The sequence below is a fragment of the Homalodisca vitripennis genome, chromosome 3 (assembly GCF_021130785.1).
Source record: "Homalodisca vitripennis isolate AUS2020 chromosome 3, UT_GWSS_2.1, whole genome shotgun sequence".
In the NCBI taxonomy this organism is placed as follows: domain Eukaryota; kingdom Metazoa; phylum Arthropoda; class Insecta; order Hemiptera; family Cicadellidae; genus Homalodisca; species Homalodisca vitripennis.
The window spans coordinates 39,085,209-39,101,306 of NC_060209.1; the positions used below are offsets into that span (position 1 = coordinate 39,085,209).

The following is a 16,098-nucleotide window of genomic DNA, read 5'->3' on the forward strand; positions in this document are numbered from 1 at the left end:
TAAAAGCCCAAACACAAACTTGTAATAAACATGAATGTATATTTATTTGCAATAATTTCACACAAATGTTTGTAATAATTTGTTACGTCACCTCTTAATTAAGTATAAAATTATTAAATCTGTAAAGTAGAAAACAGGATTGTTATGAGCCTTTTTCCTCAATACTTGCCACAAAATTATGGGAAAGTCTGTTAAGCACCTGGTAAAGGCACAAATATCCACTGATATTAAAATATATTACATATCAGTATGTAATAATGATTAATTAGTGACAACGATATTAGTGACATTGGAAAACATAAGATAATAATTACTTTTACTACATAAAATTCTCAAAGATAAACAATACACATAATTCATACAAAACAATGTTCTAAAAAAATACATGCAACTTATCAATGTGGATTTTAATTATTTCAAAAATAAGTTATAAAATTTACTACACAGTAACTTTTATACAATGCAAAATTAAAAAAATATAACAACTCCAATGTATGAGAAAATAAATAATACATTTTGAAGTAAACTATTAAAATAAAACTTAATAATGTAAACAGAAATGGAAAAATTCCAAATGTATTGAAGTACAGAATCATCAATTCTCAATTCTTCAGATCTTATTATTTAAGTTCAAATGGTTTTCGTTTATTCTACAAGAATAATCTACAAGAATTAGTAATAATCATCCTATCAAAAGTACACCCAGAGTATACAGTAAATAATGTATATAGCTTATCATATCTATATTCAGAAAAATTATAGATCAGGTATTGAATTATTGGATATCATTAGAATAATTTTAATTAATGCTAATTGTTTTAAATGGTAGTTTGCGATTTATCAGTTCAATATAAGAGTTTATAAATGTGATACAAATGAACTTTTCACATGTATACAATTAACAATTATATATAATCTATATTATATATATAATAGAGTCCCGGCGGAGCAAGTACTTTTTGCGATTCAATGTTTATTGAAATTAAATAAGGCTATTGCCACTTATACAAATTTAATGTAAATAAAAGTCATTTGACAGGTATTTGGTCTTTCGATCATGTTAGTTTGGTTATTTAAACGCATATGTGACAGATACGGCCAAATACAAAATAATTGAATCGTAAAAAGTGAGGGCACTGTGGTGTAATGGTAGCACATTCACCCGGCAAGTGAGAGATCCGTGTTCAAGTCCTGGCGGAGCAAGTACTTTTTGCGATTAAATTTTATTGAAATTATAAAAGGCTATTGCCACTTATACAAATTTAATGTTTTATATATATATACATATAAGATTGGAGATTTAAAAATGATATACTACAATTCAGGGAAGTAAAATTGATTTTATATATTTATACAAAAATTTACACCAAACTGCAAAAAACCACCTGGTTACAGGGTGATATGTCCTATGGCTGTTTTAGGGTTAAAGCTTGCACTTTACATATATAGGCTTCCTCCAATTCACCAACTTAACCACTATTAGGAAGAAACAGACACATATGCATGTGGTGCGCACACAAACACACACACACAAATACTGCTACTATCTCAAAAATTCATCAACACAAAAAAGTGGCTACAGATTTATATAAAAATAAAAAAAAATCATTATCACCAAATGTATTTGTAATTTAAACTTCTTTGTAATCCCATATTGTGTTAATATTATTACATTTCTTAAAACTGTCTCATAATAAGAACAACATATCATTTGTAACAATATTTTCATTAACAATATAATTAAATACAATGAGAAATTAAATGCAGAACATAAGTTGTAGCATTAGCTGGTACCTGGTGAGTCATGGCGGTGTTGTATGTGAAAAAATCGCCGAATGGCTTCAGCTTTGACATTTCTTGAATTGATCCCTGAATTTGACATTCGGCCATCTTTTAAAATTTGACACAATTCACCCATAACACCATAGCTCATAATGTGTTCCCTAAAACACTTTGAATCTTCCAATGGATTTCTGTTGCACTATTCCCTTCTGTTTGCAGGAAACGAATAACACTCCTCAATTTACATTTGGCGTGAGAACCAACAGAAGTGGCCATGTTTATGCGACTGCAGCTCAACATAAACTGACTACTTACACTCGACAGTGACAAATGTTGTAACAGGAGAGATGCGTGATCGACTACTGCACGCACTGCGATATAATATAACCTCATAATAAAAAGATTCCTTACCCAACAATTAAAGTGAGACAATACAGGGTGTATATTATGTCTGGAAACACCCAAATATATCCTTTAATAATTTTAAATATAAATTTGAAACCTCTTACAATCGTGATAGAGATTGGGCATCTACTTTTTGGAACAATGTTTTGTTATGTCACACCAACGGGGGACGTCCTGCCGAGGGGTAATCGTGAATATTCTTAATGGAAGCCTATACCTTGTGATACATAATTTTAAAGGTAATAGCTTACTGAATTGAATGCCACAAACCGCATCTCAAAGGAATTATTCTATCAGAAAATTAGAGCATTTTTAGTATTGAAAATTTACTGATGTTCAACAATGTAATTTTAACATGGTTTCTTTGCCACAAAATGTGTTACACTAATTTTTTAGCATTTTTTAAATGTTCAATTAAAATAAAAATAAACAATTTATTTTTAAGCTGGTTTCATTAGTACAAATTTACCAGTTTTTATTACAATGAATAAAACTTATGAGTCACTTTCTCTGATTACTTATGAATCTGTACTTGGTGTTTTCCAGTCAGCAGGAAGGTTTAAAGAGTCAAAGTTCACTAGCCTATGAGAAACATTATTGTGTTATTAATCATCTTGGTCTACAGGTTTCAGTTTGTTGAGCATGGAGCTTTCACTAGACAGGTGTAAGCTTGGGAATTACAAATGGACAAAGGTCATATCATTCCTGTCGAGTTAATCAGTGTCTCTGAAGCATTGCTGTCAACAAGTTATCTAATTACAGTAGTTCAGTTTTTATTTGGCATTTTAATGGAATTGTCTGAAAGAGAACGAATTACTCTGTTGATGATGCGAGGATATGGCGATCGTCAAAGATCTTATCGGGAAGTTTGTAATTTGTTTAATGACACTTTCCCAGAAAGGAATCCCATAAGTGTTTCAACAATATAAAAAAAAACTATTGAGCGTTTTGAAATGACAGGGAGTGTACGTAATCGGCCCAAAGTCGGGTAAGGATACAATCTGCAACAGATGAAGAACATGCACTAGATGTTTTGCAAACATTTATTGAAGACCCACATACATCGCTCAGAAAAGCTGCACAGCAACATGATATGCACCCTATGTCTGTGAGTAAGATTTTGAAAATTAATAAATACAAACCATTTAAAGTTTTAATTTTAGTCCAACAGTTTTAAGTGAGGATGATTACGACAGAAGAGTTGAGTTTTGTGAACTTGTGATGCGCAAATGTGATGACAATAGAGATTTTCTGACCAACATACTATTTTCTGATGAGGCAACTTTTTTCCTAAATGGCAATGTTAACAGGCACAATTGCCGTTACTGGGCTAGTGAAAACCACATTGGATTACTGAGTCCCATTCACAGCAACCACAAAAACTGAACGTATGGTGTGGAATTTTAGGTAACAAAATTGTTGGGACCCTTTTTCATCAATGGAAAATTAAAATGCCGAACTTTACTACAATATGCTCCAAAATGAAATAATCCCAGCTATTCAAATTGCATCAGGAGAATACTTTGATAATGTATGGTTTCAGCAGGATGGTGCTCCACCACCCCATTATGGGAGACAGGTAAGAGAGTATTTGGATTTAAGGTTTCCTCATAAATGGATTGGCCGAAGAGGAGGAAATCGAATGGCCTCCAAGATCTCCGGATTTGTCCACCAATCGATTATTTCCTATGGGGTCATTTAAAATCCAATGTTTATAGAAGAAAGCCTCATAATTTGGAAGACCTAAGAAACAGGATTATAGAGGAGATTGCTTTGATAACTGAAGAAATGTTAGGCAACTCTGTCGAATCATTTTACACAAGATTGGCTCATTGTCAAACCGTAGAAGGAACACAGTTCGAAACAATTGCTTTGACACCAAATGCAGGTAAAACGTTTGTTGTAAGACTTTTCTAACAGCATACATTATTTTTTATTTGTAATAAGAAATCAAATAACATAAGTATTTCCATAATTGTACTGTAATAAAAACTGGCAAATTTGTGCTAATAGAACCAGCTTTAAAAATGAAATTTTTTGTTTTATTTAATTGAACATTTAAAAAAATGCTAAAAAATTAGTGTAACACATTTTGTGGCAAGAACCATGTTAAAATTACATTGTTGAACATCAGTAAATTTTCAATACTAAAAATACTCTATTTTCTGATAGAATAATTCCTTTGAGATGCGGTTTGTGGCATTCAATTCCAGTAAGCTATTACCTTTAAAATTATGTATCACAAGGTATAGGCTTCCATTAAGAATATTCACGATACCCTCGGCAGGACGTCCCCCGTTGGTGTGACATAACAAAACATTGTTCCAAAAAGTAGATGCCCCAATCTCTATCACGATTGTAAGAGGTTTCAAATTTATATTTAAATTATTAAAGGATATATTTGGGTGTTTTCCAGACATAATATACACCCTGTATAGTAAACATATTAAAATCGTCACAATATTATATAAAAAATGGTTAGTAAAAAAGGCATTCATTAAGGACCTCATCAGGCATCTCAATTTTATTTTAAAACTTTCTGGGGGAGAATCCTCTCTTACCTTATTCTATATCCTCAGGCCTTCTGATTAATCTCCCTTTATGATCTTTAATCTGCAATTGGTATTTTTATAATGTTTCTCATTTACTTATCTGGAAATATATCGTTACTATAATAAATAAACTGATACAATGGAGTACCAAAGTATATGACAGAAAGTAATGAAAGCCTTACCAACCAATCCAACCAAGTAACTTGAGCACATGTGTTACTATGGCACATGAACATTTTATATGATTGAACTCAATTTGTTCACAAATGTGTTTATTCTACGATTTTCTCATCGACATAATGGTAACACAAAAGCCCAATGAAATGTTACAATTTTTTACATTTAATTTTGACACCAAAATTAATAGAGTCCATCCTGAACCAGAAGGAACTTAAGTACCCAGTTTCAAGTCTCTAGGAACTTTCTATAAAAATTGGACGGACACTAATACAATTTTAAGAATATCCTGTCTAGTTCTTAATAAAAATTGTACCTAAATGGCATCTGTTCAATAATTTGTTAATTTAACTCTCATATTCTTAGTGAAAACATGAATAAAGAGAAATGTCTATTGTTACAGTTTTGCTTCTTAACTGAAAAGCTGCCATTTTATCACTTTATAACTTTTTGAATTTAAACAAAATGTTTTCAGTCATGGCATGATAAATACAGATGACGTGACATTCACAGGTGGGATTGAATGAAGTATGACTGTTCAATAATTATAGCACAGTGTTCTAAGTAAAGTCATCCTAGACCGCCATTTAAAGTAAACTACAACATAACTTTACCTTAGTGTTGTTTGCAATTTAAATAGCATTAAGGTACTTCAGTGTGAATTCCATTACAAGAACAGCTAATGGTCAAGACTTGTCTCGGACAAAACATCATACTAGGTAAAGTTTTTCAAGAAGACAACCAAAAAGTTCTTGTACTTTCGGGACAAACAGTAGTGATCATACAAGGCTTTGCAATCTATAGAGTTTTTTTCTTGCACCTCAAGATTTTAGAGGAAGAATCCCCGAGATGATCATATTCATGACACAAAATACAACCCACATTTCAACATCTTCATATAATGATATTGCATTTTAAGAAGTCACTTGCTAGAAGAAACATTTGACTTGATTCAAAAATTTGAATTCATCTGTAATACTCTCCCTCGAAACTATTCACTGTGAGTATTCTGGATAGAATTTTCCAAACGAATATTTAACACAGTTAATTAATACTTCATGATATGTATCAGTACATTCAGAAAGACATGCTGAATGTTTTTATATGAACCAATGTAATTTTGCAAACTGCTATAATTAATAATAATAAGTAATACACTTTTGGAAAGATTAAACCACTGTTGTATGAATAAAAACTATTTATCTTAGAGGCCAATTCTATACATAATGTAAAAAATTATTGTTGTACTATGTAATTACGCCCAATGGGCTACATGTCATGAATTTTAAGAGCCGGCTGTAGGGAAACTACCTTGAGTTTTATCCCATAATACCATTGCCAATCCTGAAACATATTTAGTCATAGAATAATGGCTGATGTCACATTTTAACAATATAGTTAATATGAATCCCAATGTTTTTTTTTTATAATTTTTGTTTAAAGTATATACTTTTTGACTATTTAAATTAAGAAGTACAAAACTGAGATTTTTTTAAAAAGTCAACAAAACATCTAATACATTTCTGGATACGTAGCAATTATATTTTTAAAATGAGACAGATGGATATATCAGTACAGGTGGATCTTAACCATTTACATAGCATGTATCCATTTAGATACATAACCTCAACTGTGTAATATCAATTGAGTGACACACTCACTCTATACTGCCAAGTAAAGAGTTAAATATGATACATATGTTTAGTATTACCACAAAAATGTTATTTGCAATTCTTAGACTAAATAAATATTTTCCCTAATGTCGGCACAGTTTACATGTTGGTATCAGTTTAGAGTTAGTACACAACCTCTGATTCCGGACTAATGTTGTGACGGGTGATCCAGATACGGAATAATCTAAACATCAATGAGAACATTTAGAATTGATACTTGCTAAGAATTATAACTACCTAATAACGTCCTTTCCATTATCATCAACTTACATTTCCGTTGTTCATGCATGTTAAATTAACGTTCACTATCGTTACATTTACTTTAAAAAACAATAAGCAAAATCGGTAAAGTCTAAGCAGCACTCAAATAACTTTCTCTCACTATCACAGTCGGTGGTAAACTACTGAAGATGACGATACGAACAACACAATAGGGAGAGCAGGTTAGCAGGAAAAACATCAACATCTCTACCCCCTCAAGCCTCCAAAGGCCTGCTCTGCTGCACAAATATTATATTTTTACACAAAATGAATGATAATATTCATGCTAAAAGCATTGTTATGTGCTGCCTAAAAGAACATTACTGAAGTAAGTAAAGTTTTGTATATCAGAGGGCTGGTTATGAGAAGGTTTAATTTGTATAACAAATTTCATATAAAGTTCATTGCTCCCATACAAGTAAGTTCATATAAAACTTTTAAAAAAAATCATTTGTATGTAAGACTGTCAAAGAAAACTTTACTGAAGACAATAGCATGCAACATGATGGGATAAGTTTTACTAATTTTTAAATGTAACTTGCAAAGTGGCCCTCCAAAAAACTCTTCTAGCTGCCAGGTCTAAGATTAAAATATTTTCAATTGTGTTTTAATATTTTTAGGTTTTAGAATATGGATCTAAAGTAAAAAAAAGTAAAAAGTTTTATTCCCACTGCTTGTTACACCTTAACCGTGCTGATATGTTGACATGATACATTATCAGCATCAGGGTGCTCAGAAGATTGAGTCCAAAGGAATAGGAATTTCCTATTCTCAATTCTCTTGCTCCAGAGGATTGAGTTTACAATGCTGAAACCTTTGTTTAAAAAAGATTAAGGGAGAGTAATTGCACTGAGTCAGATCTTTGTGATTAAAAACTTAAGGGATGGAAATCGTCTGGAAACATACGCAGAGGCCTGTAGATTTGAAGACCCAGGCATAAAAAAACACTTGAAACTTCGAGGCATTGAGACTCAAAATAAGGAACTTGACATACCAAGGTTTTTGGAAGTGCTACTAAAACACTTCATGACCCGATAGTTAATATTCTCAAATGAAAAGTGAAAAGGATTTAAGATCTCGTAATTCCAGGTCCACAGTTACTCAGGAAAATGGAGACTAAGAAGCCATATGAATATAATAGTGTTATGAGATACAGGGATAGTCTGTACATTTTATCTCTCCTTGATGAAATAAAAACACCAAAATAGGCTTGATCTCTTCTCTGTTGATATAAGAAAAATAAAAATAACTTTTAAATAGTAATTAATAATTTATGTTTTACACAGTTAATTTAATCAAACTCACTAAACTATTGGTATATTAAATAATATCATAACTTTTGAATAGACTTATGATGATTTACTAAAAATCTACACAACACGCTCTAGTTACACAATTTTACTATCAATGTTATAATTTTTCTCAAGATCTACTAATCATGGATGTTCTTCACACAGAATTAAAAGTAAGAGTTGACTGAACTACTTGCATGCACTAAGTTAAGAAAACACTGGACACAGGTAAAGTCAGTAGTTTCACTATAGAATTTGACTACAGACTCCCAAATATCTTGTTATGTTTATCAGTGGAAGGTTGAATGGAAAAGTCATACTAACTTGGACAAAAGCAATTTCCCTACTATAATGTCTATATTTTTCACAACATTTGGCAACATCATTTAATTCTAAATTCATATTTTAAAATAATAAATAAAACAAATATTAGATTTTTATCATACACCCTAATTCATACAATATAACTTTATCTATTTTTTGTAGTCTTAAATTATTAGGATATACATGGATAGTAACATTTAATCTATATGAATTCTATAAAACAACTTATTAAAAACATACTTAACAAATGCAACAGGAAAAGAAATAAAGTTGCTTAATCCACTATAAATACAATAATTTATAAGAATATAAAAACAATGTCCAGTAAAAAAAAAAAAACAATATTATTTTGTTATACTGTTTGCACACATTAAAATGTAAATGTGGTTATATGTATTCATCTTTAGTGGGGTGTAAGGCGCAATTTTTAAATATTCTAAGATAAACATTATAACTTATTATGTAGGAATATATAACACATTTTATTGAAAATTTGCTCAGTACGTCTTTTCTGTTCAATCAATCTGATTTGAAAACAGAAGACTTTTATATCACAAAACTAACAATACCTTGCTTTTAATAAAACATGAAACAACTTAAATCACTAAACTGTTACATGCATCAGAAAAATATGTTTCAATTTTCATTGAAAGTATATGTAAATAACACATGGCATATACCTTATCAATGTCAGAATATAATCTTGTAAATCCAAGTTAAAAGTAATTTGAAAAAGTAACAATAAAAATATATTGAAGAATAAGAATAAACTTATTAAATACTTGAATAATACACACATTTAGAAAGTTGTGTAAAAGACTGTCATCAGTGTTATATAAGAATAGTAAAAATGGAATTAGTTAACATGTCATGTTCAAAATGACAATCTCCTAAGGACAGTTTTTTCTTATAATATATATATACACCAGTGGATTAAAGCTTACAGTAATATTACAACTATCCATCTCTTTTGCAACAATATTTATAGCTGGAGGCCATAACAGTGTTATTATACTTAAGTGTATTTTTTAAACAATAACATGATATTTTCAGGATATTCCATATTATTACAAAGTATACTACTTTACAAAATAACATTACACAAATTATTACAAAATTACACAAACAATTCTTGATGTTACCAATTGTAATTAGAGTAATTAATTGATATATGAGTAAAATTATGTATATATATATATAAAACAGAATATAATTATAGTGTAATATTTTGATATCAGACTGACGATTATAGTAAACTTTATTATAGCATGTGCTTAAACATTAAAAAGGCTTACTTATTTGAGTACAATCATTTAACGAAAAACAAATATAATAAAAACATTGAAAATACAATTGGTTTACAGTGTTCAAGTAAACCACCTTCTAAGAACAGATTTCCTTATTTATGCATGAAAAAATAAATAGATTGAAAGTTTTATTGAAACAACTTTCCAGACAACATTACTGCTTCGATAGTTAGAGATAAACACACAACTGTAACTTTCACCAAACTACTACATTATTAAACAATTGTATGTCTTAAGTTACATGAATCAATACTATATTATTGCGATGTAAAGGACTGGAGTACTGTAGTATTTGGTCCAGTCTAGGAATATTACTGGACTTACTGTACCATTACTATTAGTCCTAATTCGTAAAGATTGCAGTGTATTGTAAACTTACAGAGACATGGATAGCCGAGGCTAATGGTGACTAGACCTAACATTTGCTAACAGTCAACAGGAAGGTTCCCGGCCAATGCTATACGGTGCTGGCAAGTATTGACTGGTCTACAAACAGGTTCTGCTCCTCCAGCTTCTGTACATGGGCGGTGAGATGTGCGTTCTCCTTGTACAGATCTTTCACCAGCAGATCCGATGCTGCCAACCTTTCCATCTGCAATGCACATCTCAGTACAGTTAATTATGTTAGACTGTTTGAAAATACAGATTGTAACAACACTTTCTACTGCAAACTTTAGATAGATATTCATCCATGGACAAAGAGGAGCTAAAAACAAAATGCAATTCATCTCTTTTTCGTGAGGTTGAGTGGTAGAGAGGGCTAAATAGCCCTAACTCCGCCTCTTGAATAAAGGCATATTTTATTCATTTCTTTTTGTTTACCATCTGTCTGCCTGTATAATATGTGTTTTTATTTTTTATTTCAGAAACCTCTAAAAAAATAAAAAACTCAAACCTGGTACAATTATTTTCTTGCAGTCTCAAATCAAGAAAAAAATTAATTTTATATTATCATATCACGTTTCAAGATGGCAGACTGTTAACGTTTTTAAAGCTTAATACTGTAAAAACTAACCAATGTTATGAAACTTTTTAAAGAATAATAAAAGTTACTAAGTCTAATTCTAACCATTTTGACACCTAAAAAATAAAAACTTGCACCCGAATGATATAGATATAAACTTTTAACTCTTGTAGTGCACGGTAAAATTTTCATTGTTTATAGCATCATTAACTGATTTATAAAAGATACTTAAATTATTTTCAAAAGTTAAAGCCAAGGGAAAATAATTTTGTCAAAAACTAGATTAACATAAAACGAGAAATTGATTTTAAACATACTGTGGCATTTTAAGTTAATAAAAAAAAAGAAAAAGTAAAACCACTAATTTATAACCAATCATAGACCCTAATAGTGAACTGAACTCTTCCCGTGTGTATTATAATAAATCTCATGGGGTAAAAATGATTCCATACGTGTACATGTATGTGAAAATGTTGTAATCAAAGATCCTAATCTGATTGTCATAGCAACCCGAACACACACAATTTGCACTTTAAAGTGGTGCATTTGACATTTTTTCCCATTGGGAAGAATGTCAGCGCAATTCATAAGACCGGCGTGTAAGTCTTGTTCCTGTTGTGAGTTGCGTTTTTATATATGTCTACACATTGTTTAACAGTCGTAGTGACTAACTTACCGGACATTCAGTTTTCTTTCTTTAAAAAATAGTGATCATAATATTTTTTGTTTTCAGTAAATCTTTTAGTTATACTCATGTATTATAGACTAATAATAAAATAAGTTACAACTTCAGTTGCACCAGGAAGGAACGTGAATCATGCCAGACAGTGATAATGAAGGAAGTGGGCCAAATAATTTTGGATACAGAATAGGCTTATAACAGCTTAATCTGCAATGACAAAATGATAATTGGGAATTGATGTAACTAATAATGAGACTCATCCTCCACTCACACAATCTTACATGCAATGCCAATTCAGGTGTTTATCCCTTGTCCAGTTTTTTGGATGATGAAGCAAAATCCATATACACTATTTTTTCTGGTACTTTCCCCCCCCAAATAAAAGATTGTCATACTATTTGATGAAACTAGTTGTTATGCTACGTGAGGAAGAAAGTTATTTTAATCCACCTTCCCCCACAGCAAAAAAAAGAATAAATATTTTTCTCTATCTGATATAAAACCTTTTCTAGGGACAGAGGTAAACAACGGGTATTACGCCTCTTCCTTTAAAACATACTTTCATGCTGAATGGGAACAGAGAATACAATTTGTCCTTAATCTGTTTCCTTACAGAAAAAATTTAAAAAAATACAGTTGGATATTCTCATAGCCAGGGATCACATGACAAGAAAAAAATTATGATCTTAATTAAGTCAAAAACCAAAATGAAAAATATTTACCTAAGAAAAATCTTTATGTTTTTTCCGTGATTTTACTTCAGTTGATAAAAAGTACTGTCTCATACAAAGGAAATGTTAGCTCTAGAGTATACAACCCTCAAAAACCTGTTTGGTTCGCAGAAGTTTTGTTGTTTGTGTTTGGTAGGAACAATGACTTCAATTATGATTTAATAATACCATACTTTGGAAAGGGGAAATACTGATCCCTGTAAAATTTATTGAAAACAGATCAAATAGGTCAAAGATTTGACAAAATATTTGAAGATGCAAAATGAATCTGTCAGAAAATCGGGACTTCAAGTTTGTACTAATCATTATTATACAGTCCATAAGTTGCAACTAGAACTGTTAAAAAACATATATTTTTTGATTACTGGTACAATGGTGTAAAGTGGATCTGAATGCACAAAAACTTAGGAGACAACGACGTATTTAAAATGAAAGAAGGGGAAGGTACGATTAATATACAAAAAAAACAGTAGCAGTCGTGGGACTGACGGATATGGAAGTGAAAACGGAAACTATTAAGTTGAGAGTAATTAAACAATACGTTATAGTTAGCAGTACATCTGATAATTGTAAATGTGATGCGTTTTTAATTTTCCAATTTTAAAATCCACGAAAAAATATTATCAAATAACTAGAAATCTATTTACCACGCTAGTAAGGATAAATCTTTATACCGTAATAAACTCATTTCATGATGAAGAGGTTAAATATTAAAAACATAATTAAAATGAATAATGCTAAATTTTAAATACAAAATATTCGTACAAATATTAAAAATGTTTAAAAATATATTCGTTGGTTTTCCCATTATTCATTTATCTGTATAAAAATATGTTGTAATTGCTCAATTTAATAGTTAGTTAAACATAGAATACAAGTGAGTAAACACCGAGTGAACAACAGTGAGGCTTTTGAACACCGATTTTGTAAATAATACAGTTATTGCTACGGAAAAGTATATAATTGCAATAACAATTAAACCCACAATATTTTTAAAAACTAATAAATTAGTTAAATTAATCTTCGTTCTTTCGTAAAGGTATTTTTATTGCACAATAAACTAATTTTATTGAGTTAATACGGTATCAGTGAGCCAATGCGCCAACTACAGTTCCGGCAGAAACGTTCATCACTCATCACTTTCATACGCTACTACAGGCTAAACTAAACTTGCAATAAAAAAATGATAAATTACAAAAAGAAATAATTTCATCTATTTTCACACAACTTTTCTCGCTGACAAATTTTGTCTGACCAAAAAAATAAAAAAAATCCTCTGCTTAACTACTTTTTTTTCTTGTCATTGTAAACGCTATGTAAAATGTAAACAAAAATCAAAATTATTTTCGAAATTTTTTTTAATATTTAAAAATGTAACCAATAGATTTGCCAATATATGAGAGCTTTAATTTGACGCATCTTACAGAATTGTATGACATTGGCTTCAACTTTTAAATCGCGAGAGGAAGCCGTAAAAGGTCACAGATTTTAGCAGTCTGTTTTCATACTCCGCCGGGACAGTAGTTTTAACACAGCGACTTGACGTCTTTTTTCAATGCAGGTTAGTAGTCCGCGGCGCAAGTCTATCGTTTTTTAAAAAAAACACAGCGAGACTGACTTTTTTCATGCAGGTTAGTATCATTAGCATGGTCGGTGACACGCGACAACCGAGGATTTTAACCCTCTACCAAAAACGCTCACGCGCCTAAAGAATTTTTTTTTTTTTACTCACTTCAAAATTTTAGTTTTGTGCCAGCAAGATATGCACGTTTTTGCTATACCCTGGTACTAAAAGTAAAAAAATATCTCTCAATAATACTTTTTAAACACTATGACTAGATGTTAACAAGTGGGGGATGCTACTAATTTCAAAACCCGTATGTTAAAAAAATTTAAATTTGGAAAAGAGTATATTTATTTTTGTAAGACATGTTCTTCAACTGGGCCATTCTTAGAGTTCATGGCAACCAGACCAAACGAAGCCTCCACACTCCTCCCTCACCTTTCAACATAATAATAAAGAGTGAAATTCCCATATTTTTATCTCACCTAAGGAATCTGTCTATTATTTGGAATATAGTTTTCACACATTCTTTTATTAGGCAAATTACAGATTTCCTAGCTTTATATAAAAGATTCTCTACATAATTTCATAAATACTTTCCTTCTTCCTGAATTTCATTCCCCACACTATCAAGTATAGTATGCAAGGCGACGGGTGAACAAGAAAATTTGAGGGGAACAGGTTCAAGGTTCAATTGGAAGTATATAAAAGCGCTATAAAATTACTTTCCCAAGTTATTTTAATGTTAAGTAAAATGACAATTTATCATATATTATTTCTAGACAGGCATAACAAAATTTATGATTTTATAAATGATAAAGCAAGAGTTACGAATATAACAAGAAATAATGAATCCTTTATGAATATAGTACAAAAGTTTTATAAATAAAAATTGCTCTCACTGACTTCATTTTAGGCTTCATTTCTCTGTGGTCTTTAAAGACTAATGAAATCCATAAAAACACAAGGGCATTGGAGTTATCTATTTCACCTGCACAAAGCAAATGTAACTACTAATAAAAGTAGGCGAAGAGGTTTAGGACTAGGGCAACAAGTTCACAGAGTGTGCAGAAAAAGCAGATCTGACTTGATCTAGCACAATGACTGGCAATCGCCCTGATTTCGTGGGGACACATCCTTAAAAAAATTCAATGAAATAAATATCGGGAACATAGTGAAGACATTGGGTTTAAAAATTTAGAAATTAGTTAGTTAAAAAATGTTTATAGTTTCCACTAAACATTTGTGGTAGATTTTACTACTTTTAATTTAATGTTTAATTGGATTTAAAAATATTTTTAACACTGAACAAATTGTTACACATGAAAAATAAAGTTACCTGCTGTTTGCAAAGTTTAGTTTTTGGTGGAGTAGCTTCTCTTGAGAGTTGGTGTGCATGTGTTTTTCTGCACAGAACTGATGTCTGCTCTGTGCTGCTCCCAAGCACCTAGTTTTAAATCACCACATATCAGAGATTGAATATTTTTATTGACATTTACAACTACCATAGTGAATCTAATAAAAGTTTCTTTGCCAACCCCTGTTTATAAATCAGTTTAAGCTATATATAATAAGTAATTGAGTATTTATAACAATTGATTTAGTTACAGTACTGGATTGTTCAGCTTGATCCATGCTATTGCATTTGCAAATTGTGTTCAATTAACAGAAAGAATGTTTGCCCATTTATTCTGGGCAAATATAAGACTACAGAATTTGTGTCTCTGGTTAACCCTAAGTACAGCCCCGCACCTTAACTAACTCCAATGGTCACTGTGCTACTGGTCTGCCACCATCTGACGGAAAGAGCGAACCAGTAATGAACCATGTTTTTGTTTGATTGATAGTTATTTCTTGAACTCAAAATGTACTATTCAATTCTAGAAGCTTTTTTGGAGCTAATTAATGGCTTTGCATTAAGTAAGAAAATTTAAAAAACATTCCAAAATTTATTCTTATCTATACTATTCCAACCATTTTTTATGAATATTTCACAACATTTCTTATGAAATATTTAAAAATATACCGAATGAAGTAACAAAATTTTTTAACATAATAAAAATACAAAATACTGACTAATTAATTTGGACATAAGTTTGTAAAAGTGTCCATGGAATGACTTACCTTTGCAAGAGCTTGTCAGTCTGCTTCCTCTGATGGTGTTTGAGAGCGGGACATGCAGGTGGCGGCAGCGCAACTCCTGATGACGCAGGCGAGAACTGAAGGTTGTGGAACATCTCCTCTCCACCGTCTGATGCCAGTCTGCGGTTCATGCTGGGTTGAACAATTGAACATATTGAAAAATATTGAACACAATTGATCAATGGTTAAATTATTCAAATTAAATACAATTTCTGCTCTAATAATGTAAGACACATATTAAT

The 16,098-nt window shown here is 30.9% G+C and overlaps 1 long non-coding RNA gene across 1 annotated transcript; it reads right to left on the reverse strand.

Annotated features, from left to right (window-relative positions):
• Window positions 1-8,462: 8,462 nt before the first annotated feature.
• Window positions 8,463-15,234, reverse strand: LOC124356825. Its single transcript, XR_006921893.1, has 2 exons — window positions 15,054-15,234; window positions 8,463-10,365 (listed from the first exon to the last, which is right to left on the reverse strand). It is a non-coding gene; the product is annotated as an uncharacterized LOC124356825 (long non-coding RNA).
• Window positions 15,235-16,098: the final 864 nt, after the last annotated feature.